The sequence below is a fragment of the Acanthochromis polyacanthus genome, chromosome 18 (assembly GCF_021347895.1).
Source record: "Acanthochromis polyacanthus isolate Apoly-LR-REF ecotype Palm Island chromosome 18, KAUST_Apoly_ChrSc, whole genome shotgun sequence".
NCBI lineage: Eukaryota > Metazoa > Chordata > Actinopteri > Pomacentridae > Acanthochromis > Acanthochromis polyacanthus.
The window spans coordinates 32,343,093-32,352,648 of record NC_067130.1 but is presented as its reverse complement, the minus strand read 5'-3'; positions in this window follow the sequence as shown (position 1 = coordinate 32,352,648).

Genomic DNA, 9,556 nt, shown 5'->3' with positions numbered 1-9,556 from the left:
AGGAGAAGAAGAAGGAGGAGGAGAAGGAGGAGAAGAAGTCTGTAAAGGAAGAGCTGCATGAGGAGGACGAGCAGGAAGTGACAGTTTGGAGTCAACATGGCGGCTTTAATGAAACTCTGACATCACTGAAGCTCCGCCCACATTTATAAGGTTCCTTTCCTAGTTTCCAAAACAACTTTTTATCGCTAATAATCATCATTTTTCACCTTTTACCGAGAATGAAACCAACAAATTCCATATTTCCGGATCACTGAGGCTTTAAAGTTTCCTAAAATTCACAAAGAATCACAACAGCAGCCGAGAAACGGTAAATAAATCAGTCACTGTTCAGTCCAATGTTTGCTGATCTACTGGGAAAAAACCACAGTTATAAGTTAAATATTTAGTACCTATGATTGTAAAAGCTGTTTTTTGCAACCACGAAAAGCCCAAAAGCATTAATGTGAGAGTTTATTTTTTTAAAAGCTTAATAATGTCATTAAAAAGTTTTTTTTAAATTACTTTTAACTCAAACAAGAGGAAGCAGATTATTTTTCAGGTCTGTTTTCATCCATTTGTGGTCTTATGCAGATGTTTATTTTCTGAATATTAAATAATTTGCAAATTTTAATACCTTTTTTATACTATCAAGTAAAAGAAAATGCTATTTAAAAAAGTATCACTACAGAGGAGGTCATTTTTATAATTATTATAATTTTAGTAAGACTGGAGGTTTTATTTATTTATGATTATTTTTAATTATTTATTTTATCTTTCCTTATATATATTAACAGTGGACATTTTATTATATTTATTTGATACTTTTCTTAAGTCTGTTGTTTTTAAATTGATTTAATTATTTACAAATTTGATGTCTTTTATTAATTTATAAATATGTATTCATCTATGTTGTAGTAATAGATAAGATATTTAATTTTCTTTATTATTTTTCTTAGGTCTGCTGTTTTTTTTAATTTACACATTAATTCATCTGATGGATTTTTATTTGCTAATATTTCTGTATTTATTGATCTGTATTTTATTAATCAATATTTTATTTATTTATTTTATTTATGTCCTTAGATCTATTTTTAAAATTGAGTTCTCTATTTGTACATTTGACTGATTCTATTTATTTATATCTTCTAATTTTTTAATAATGGATATTTAATTTTATTTATTTATGTTGTTTATTTATTCATCTTCTTCTTGCTTGAACTGATTTTTATCATTTATATCTATTTATTTATTTATTTATTTCTCTGCTTAGAACTAGTTTTAATTGATTGATTTCTCTCTGTGTTCACTAAATATTTTTTCTACAATCTACACATATTTTAATGACGACTACTTAATGTTCTTTGTTTATAATTATTTATAGTATTCTCAGATCTGCTTGTAGTTATTGATTTTTGTATTTATAAGTATTTATCTATCTATAATGGATATTTTATAGTTTTATTTTATGATCAATCTATATTTTAATAATGGATATTTTAGTATATTTATTTTATTACTTCATTTATCTATTCATCTTTATTTTATCGATAATTTATTTCATTTGTTTATTGATCCTCTTAGATCTATTTGTTTTAAATTAATTTCTCTGTTGACACATTTATACATAAATTTATCTGCATATCTATATTTTAATAATGATATTCTCATCAGCGACGACTATAAAAATAGTCTCATTTATTTTTGTAGATATATTTTTATTTCTCTATTTATGCATTTGGTTTGATTTGATGTATTTAGATATAATGATTTTAATCGTGGATATTATATCTTATTTATTTATTTTATATAGTTATTACTCTTCTTAGATGCATTTGTTTTTATTTATTTCTCTATTTAACACATTCAATGAATTTTATTTATTTAGATATATTATTTATTTACCAATATATATTATAATAATGGATATTTTTGTATTTATTTCTTTATCTCATCTTTTCTTTCATTGCCCTGTGTTTTAGATTTCTAGCATTTTTTTGTGTCATTTTATTGCATCAAACACTTTCTGTTACATTTAAATTGCAGCATAAATGCCATTGATATAAAGTCTGACTCACTAATTGATGATAATTGACTAATTTTTCCTGATTTTCAGCCACTTTTAGACTCTTTTTAAAGCTAAATCTGGTTCATAAACCTCCTCGGATGCAGTGAAACACAGAAAGCTAACGGCTAACTGAGCTTTTCTGCTGCTCTGCTGGACTTTCTGTGTTTTCTGAGCTTGTAAAACGTGAATAAAGCTGCAGGGCTGCAGGTTTTCCGGACACTTCCTCCCTCTCCGACCATCTGCCGCCTCCGGAGCCCCGTATTGATCTGCAGCTTTGTGCTCCAGGACCTCATGCTAATCTGTAGCGTTGCCTCGCATCTGTCCTCCCAGTAGCACCAGTGTCATCCTCCCACTAAATGAGCCAGCAGTTTCTGAGCGCGTCCATCTGTCCGGCTGCAGCTCTTCCTCCTCCTCCTCCTCCTCTTCATCCTCCTCCTCTTCCTCTGGACGTCGGTGAGTCTCTTCAGTTTCTGGTGTTTCATGGCGGCCATGTTTGGTGGTTAAATGTAAACAATGAGCAGAAATGAGGATAAAAACTGGAGTTTATGGATTTTATCCTGTAATATTTGTCCTGTTTGTGAGGTAGAATGAAAAAAATAGATTTATATACAAGTGGAGAGACTTTTAAACAGATATTTTCGAGAATTAAACAAGAAATAAACACATTTATACAGAGATCAAGTATATAAACGTGTGTGCAAAGACACAATTAAAGTAATATTATGCTTTTTATAGATATTTCGGAGAATTTAACATCAATCAAACACATGTACAGTGAGTTAGAGTATATATATATTTGTGTTAAAATGGATATGTAAGTTAATATTTTTCTGCGTACAGAGATTTTAACATCCATTAAACACATGTATACTGAGTAAAAGTACATATACGTAAAGTATATATATGTGTGTCTGTAGACAGATATTTCAAACAATATTTTATTTTGTACAGACATTTTATAGAATAAAACATCAATTAAGTAAAGTAAATAGTTATGTGTGTTTAGACCAATATTTAAAGTAATATTTTTATTTGCGCTGACACTTTGGAGAAATAAATTACAAATAAACAGATGTATGCTGAATTAAAGTATATATTTATGTGTGTGGATGGATAATTAAATTAATATTTGATTTTGTAGGGATATTATAAAAAATAAAACAATAATTAAACACATGTATAGTGAGATAAAGTATATATGAATGCATGTAAATGTGTTTATAATAAGATTTTAATTTGTACAGAGGATTAAACTGATGCATAGTGAAATAAATTATATGTTTACGTGTTTACAGAAATATTTAAAGTAATGTTTTACTTTGCACAGAGATTTAAACAACATTAAACACGTTTACTGAGATAAAGGACATAAAAATATATATATGTGTGTGTGTGTGTGTGTGTGTGTGTGTGTGTGTGTGTGTGTGTGTGTGTGTGTGTGTGTGTGTGTGTGTGTGTGTGTGTGTGTGTGTGTCTAGAGAGAGACATGGAAAGTGATATTATGGAGAATTTAACAAGAATTAAGCATTAATCTATATCCACTATACATATAAAAAATAAATAAAATATATAGAAATATATACGGACAAGCACAAGAAAAGCAGGTATTGTTGATTTATTCTGAATACATTTTTATAGGAGAAAATATTAAAGTTTAATTAACTATATTGCCATTAAAATGGGTTTATAGACAATATAGATGATAAATTGTAGATTTATAATCATATCTGTTGTTACATTTGTTTTTAAAAATGAGATTTCATGAACAAAAACAGAATTTAACATCATAAATGCACAGAATAGAGGAAAATACAATAAATAGCAGCAATATATGGATCTGTATAAACATTTATATTTAAAAATAATACAGGTATATGAATGAAGTCTACACAAATCCTGCACGTTTATAGCAATGAAGACTTACTGAGACATTTAAAGCAGAAAATATGGAACTGTGTTTAAATATACGGAGATACCCTCCATTAAAACAACAAAATAAGTGCCTGAAAATGAACAAATACACATTAACACACTCATAATGCACACAAACACACATGGCTTCGTCTGTATTTATACATAAGATTAAGGTTTGCAGCTAAGAATAGTTAAAATGATAGAAAATAGAATAGATTTTTAGTGTTGAGCCGCTTAAAATAAGACAAATTAGAGCTTAAAGCCTGATTTTGAAGATATTTGCAGGAGAAAATATGAATTTAAATGTGTTTTAATGTGTCAAATAATGAAAAATGAAATAGAAAATTTGTTTTTTAGTGCATAAAGTCAGAGATAAAGCAGGGATGAATGATTATATAAGCAGCAAATGACTGTAGATTTGACTTTCTGTCTAAAAGTGTCTAAAAAAATCAATAAGTACACATGTAAGATTAAAAAACAGCACATAAAGCACTCATAATACACATAGTTATGATGGTTTCTTATAGATCTATACATAAAACTAAGATCTGCAGCTGAGAATAATTTAAAAGATGCAAAATGAAATAAATTTTGAGTGTTGAGATGCTTAATAATAGGACAAGTTAGAGCTTAAAGCCAGATTTTGGAGATATTTGTAGGAGAAAATGTGAATTTAAATGACTTTAAATGTGTGAAATGGTGAAAAATGAGATAAAAACTGATATTTCTAGACTATAAAATGTGTTTTTTAGTGCATAAAGTCAGAGATAAAGCATAAATAACTGGCTTCACATTCAGTAGATGTGAAGGAAGATGTTTGTGCAGCTTTTTGCAGCCTTTTCTTTGCTGTTTCTGGATGAAACGCTGAATGGAAGCACGCGTCCATTCTCCTCCCTCCTCCTCTTCCTCCTGCTCTTCCTCCTCGTCCTCCTCCGGCCTTTTCAGACTCCTCTGGACCTGCTGCCTCTTTTGTCGTCGTGCTGTTGGCCGTGAAATCGGCCTCTAATGGGAACACAATGAGCCCAGCCGCTGTATTCAAATGTGACGCGCGCCGCCATCGCTGGATAAACTCTCATTTAACGCCTTTCATCTCTGCTTTATGACATTCTTCTGCAGGCTGCACACAATCACACAGTTTATGAATTTAGTCAGCTAAAAACTGATTTAAACCTTTAATTCTGCTGCTCTGCGTTCATGAATGTGGGATAGTTCAACAAGAACAATTAAAAAAAGGAAAGAAAAAAGAAGCAAAATCTAAATAAACATGAATTAAACACTGACTGCTTATTTAATTGAAAACATGTGGTATATTTTTTCACTTAGATGATTTAATCAACATTTCTGTGAAGCTAACTTCCTGTTTTTCTCTTCAAGATGTTCCAGAAACCTAAAAAAATTTGATTAAAAAATACAATAAACAGACAAAATGCCGCCTAAATCCTGCAGAAAGAGGAAAAAAGCTAATAAAATCCACGCAACACAAAGATAAAATGTTGCTATTTTATTAGATTTTGCACAAATTCTGAGCAGTAAGAGACGTAAACATGATAAATACTGATAATAATCAAGCAAAAACATGCTTCAAAACACAAAGAATGCTGATTTAACGGCTGTGTAACACTAATTTAATAGCATACATGTTTAGTTTTTTAAATTTAAATGATTAAATCAGCATTTCAGTGAAAGCAGCTTCATATTTTTCTCTTCAAGATATTCCAGAAATAATACAACCTGAATAAAAGCTGATTAACAAAACGGCTCCTAAATCCTGCAGAAAGAAGAAAAAAAACGCAACAACACAAACCTATAAAACTCTGATTAATTACATTTTGCACAATTCTGAGCAAAAAAGAGTGAATAATGCTGATAAAAATATAAATAAAATCTGATATAAAAGCTGCTAAATTTACAGTATTACTCAATAAATGTGTGAACTTTGCAGTAAAACACAGAAACATGAGACATCCATCCATCCATTCTCTATACACCGCTTTAGTGTAAATATTAATAACAAACTGTTCATTCTGCATTTTCTGATGCATCCTTCCTTAATTTAGCTGAAAATAAAACATAATGTTTCCTAACGTGCTGCTCAGAAATACTGAGGCCGAAGCAGCATCCAGGAGTTAAATTCTTTATTTATTCCTCATAATATCTGGATTTGTCTGAGTTTTAAATCCTCCTTTCTGTTTCTGGCAAATATTTAATCTTTTGGATTAAATCCATCCAATTTAAGGGAAAAATGTGAAATAAAATCCAACAATAAAGCAGCCTTAAAGTGCACATTATAATTACATTCTGCATGAATTTATACTGGGCTGCACAGTGCAGTAGTGGTTAGCACTTTTGCCTTGCAGCAAGAAGATCCCAGTTCAACCTCCCGGCTTGGCCTGGGATCTTTCTGCATGGAGTTTGCATGTTCTCCCTGAGCATGTGTGGGTTTTCTCCAGGCACTCCGGCTTCCTCCCACAGTCCAAAAACATGCTGAGGTTAATTGGTTACTCTAAATTGTCCGTAGGTGTGAATGTGAGTGTGATTGTGTGTCTGTATATGTAGCCCTGTGACAGACTGGTGACCTGTCCAGGGTGTCCCCTGCCTTCACCAGAGTCAGCTGGGATAGACTGCAGCACCCCCCATGACCCTGGTGAGGATAAAGCGGTGGATAGAGGATGGATGAATTTATACTAAAAAAAAAACACCAAAATGTTAGAATTTATTTTAAAGACTCGTTTTAAATTCTAATATGAGACTCAGAATAAAATATTTATGAAGTTACTGACAGTCTGAACTAAAAGAGAAAAATGGATCCATGATGATTCAATGTTAGTGAGTTTGTTTTACTGAATCAATCAATCAATCAATCAATCAATCAATCAATCAATCAATCAATCACTAGAGATAACATCGTCGTGTTTCATGAGATCAGATCAAGATTCTTATTTTATAAATAAATAAGAATAAAATAATATTAAAGAAACAACAAAAATGAAATAAATAATGAAATAAAAATAAAAAAGATTAAATGAATAAATCAAAAAAGGGACTGACTGTATTTAAAAAATAATAAGAAAAAAATAAAAATAAAAGAAATAGATAAGAATAAATGATGATGAAGAATAAAAGAAATATGAAATCTTTATATGAAAAAAGAAACAAATAAGAACAAGAAGATTCAAAGAAGAAGGAATGAAGAAATAAGAATAAAAGAAAGAAAAATAAAACAGAATGAGCAGATTAAAATGAATAATGTATTTATTTCAATATATTTAAATCAGAATGGAATAATTATATTACAAAAAATTAAGAATAAGAATAAAACAATAAGAATAAAAGTAATAGATAAGAATAAAAATAAACATATATTATATATAAATATAATAAATATGAATGAAAGAAACAAAAAAGAAAACAATAAGAAGAAGATAGATGAAAAGAAGAATAAAAAATAAAAGAATATATAAATAAGAATTAAAATAAAGAAATAAGAATGCAGATGTGGAACAGAAACAGAACTTAATCACCGTCTGACTGCGTTATTTTTACATTTTATGTCTGAAATAAAGACTCAATAATTACAACTTTAAATTAAATTAAAAGATCAAAATGAATGAAAATGTTCAAACTGCTTCATTTAAACAGCAGAAATTCATAAGAAGGTTTTAATCCAGATGTTGACTTCTGGAGGTTTCCTTCTGTCTGACCTGAAGCTGAGGAGGTCAAAGGTCAAAGGTCAGCGCCTCATTTCCATCCACACTGACCTACATTCTGAGTCACTGCTCAACAAAAACCATTTCAATTATGTTTTATTTAACATCTAATCTGCACTAAATCTGCAAATCATTTTTTAAACCCTCCTGTTATGTTTCAAGTCAAATTGATCCATTTTAAAGTAAAAAAAATCTCAAAAAAAATTAGTGTTGCTGTGAAAATAAAGACATCATTCATCAAAAAGAGATTTTTTTTAGAGAAAACTGCTAAATTTAGACTTTCTTTCTTTCTTCTTTCTAAATCTGATCTCAGAAATCAACAATAAATCTGCAGTTTTTTCAGTTAAATGATACAACAGTAAAGAAATGAGACTAAATTATTTCAGACGAACCTTCAGAGTCTCTTCGTCTCTCAGCAGCTTCTGAAGTTAAACTCAGTAAAAAAAAACACCAGAAAACATGGAGCGGCTGCAGAGCGACGTCTGCTTGTGTTTCAGAGGAAATCATTAACTAGAAGAGAAAAAGAGTCGCTTTTAGATCTGAGGAGTGAAGAAGTTTAGAAAAACCACCAGAGGTTTGAAGGAATTTTAGAAACATTTCAGTAAATTAAGAACTTTTCTGTGGAGGAAAGATGCTGTTAAAAGTGAGAAGATTTAATAAAATAAGGAAAAGACATTTTAGTGAATTACGGACATTTTAGACAAGTAAGAAAAATTTAGTCAAATATGGATTTTTTTTTTTTTTTTAAAAGGACACTTTTAGAAAAAATGGTTTTGGAGAGTAAAATGTCATTTAAAAAATGTTTAACTGTACGTTTTAAACAGTTTGTTATTTTATAGTTTTTTCCTGTTTTGTTCAATGTAAAATAAAGAAAAAATAAATAAAAAAAATAGACTGAGAATGTGCATAATAATAATAATAATAATAATAATAATATAATAACAATAATAATGAATATTTTTACACAAAGTATTTTTTCCAGAGTTTGACAGTAAAATTACATATTTTTTACTGTTTAAATCAGAAAAATATTGTTATTTTTCACATACTTGAGGTCATTAGAAAGAAAAATTATTTGTAATATTGACTGAAAAATGGTAAAAAAATTAAAAACTGTTCCCAGTGTTGTTAAATTACACACTGTAGTCAGAGAAAAACTTAAGTAATAAGTCATAATTTGCTCTTTTTACAATAATGAAATCACATAAAGTATATTTACAATTTTACTGTATTTAAATCATTTAAAAATGGAATTATTTTACAGATTTTTGTGTTTATTTTCACAGTGTAGTAAAGACCCTTACACTAGAAAGTTTCTTTCATCAGGAAAGAGCCTCTCAGGTGTAGAGTTTATTTGTGTGTGTTTAAAGAAGATAAAGTGATTTAATTTAAACATGAAACTCTCACCAAGAATAAAGAATGAAGGTGTACAAACATTTAAAGTTGAATCCAGGACAGAGTTCTGAACACGTGATTAAAGGTGAACAGATTAGATGAAGATGATCAATAACCAGAACAGGTGAGAAACGTAAACCAGATACTTTAGATGAAGACCTGAACAGAGCTGAGATAAAAGGAGACAAAGTCAAAGTCAGATCAGCTGAGTTACTGTGGAAATGTACGAAAACACGACTGATAAAAGGAAGACGTGTCAACATGGACCTCCATCTCCTGCTTCGTGGAGATTAAAGGTCAGAGATCAGCTCTTTGCCTTTAAGCAACGTGGACCAATCGTTGTTTACTCTGATAATGTTGCCGTGATAAAGACAAAGACATTTTCTAATCTAAACGCAACCAAAGTCAGACTTTAAACTTTTATTTATCTTCCATTGTCCACCTTCTGGGAGTCATCCAGTCCACCGGTGTTTGGGTTTGTCCTCAGACATTCATC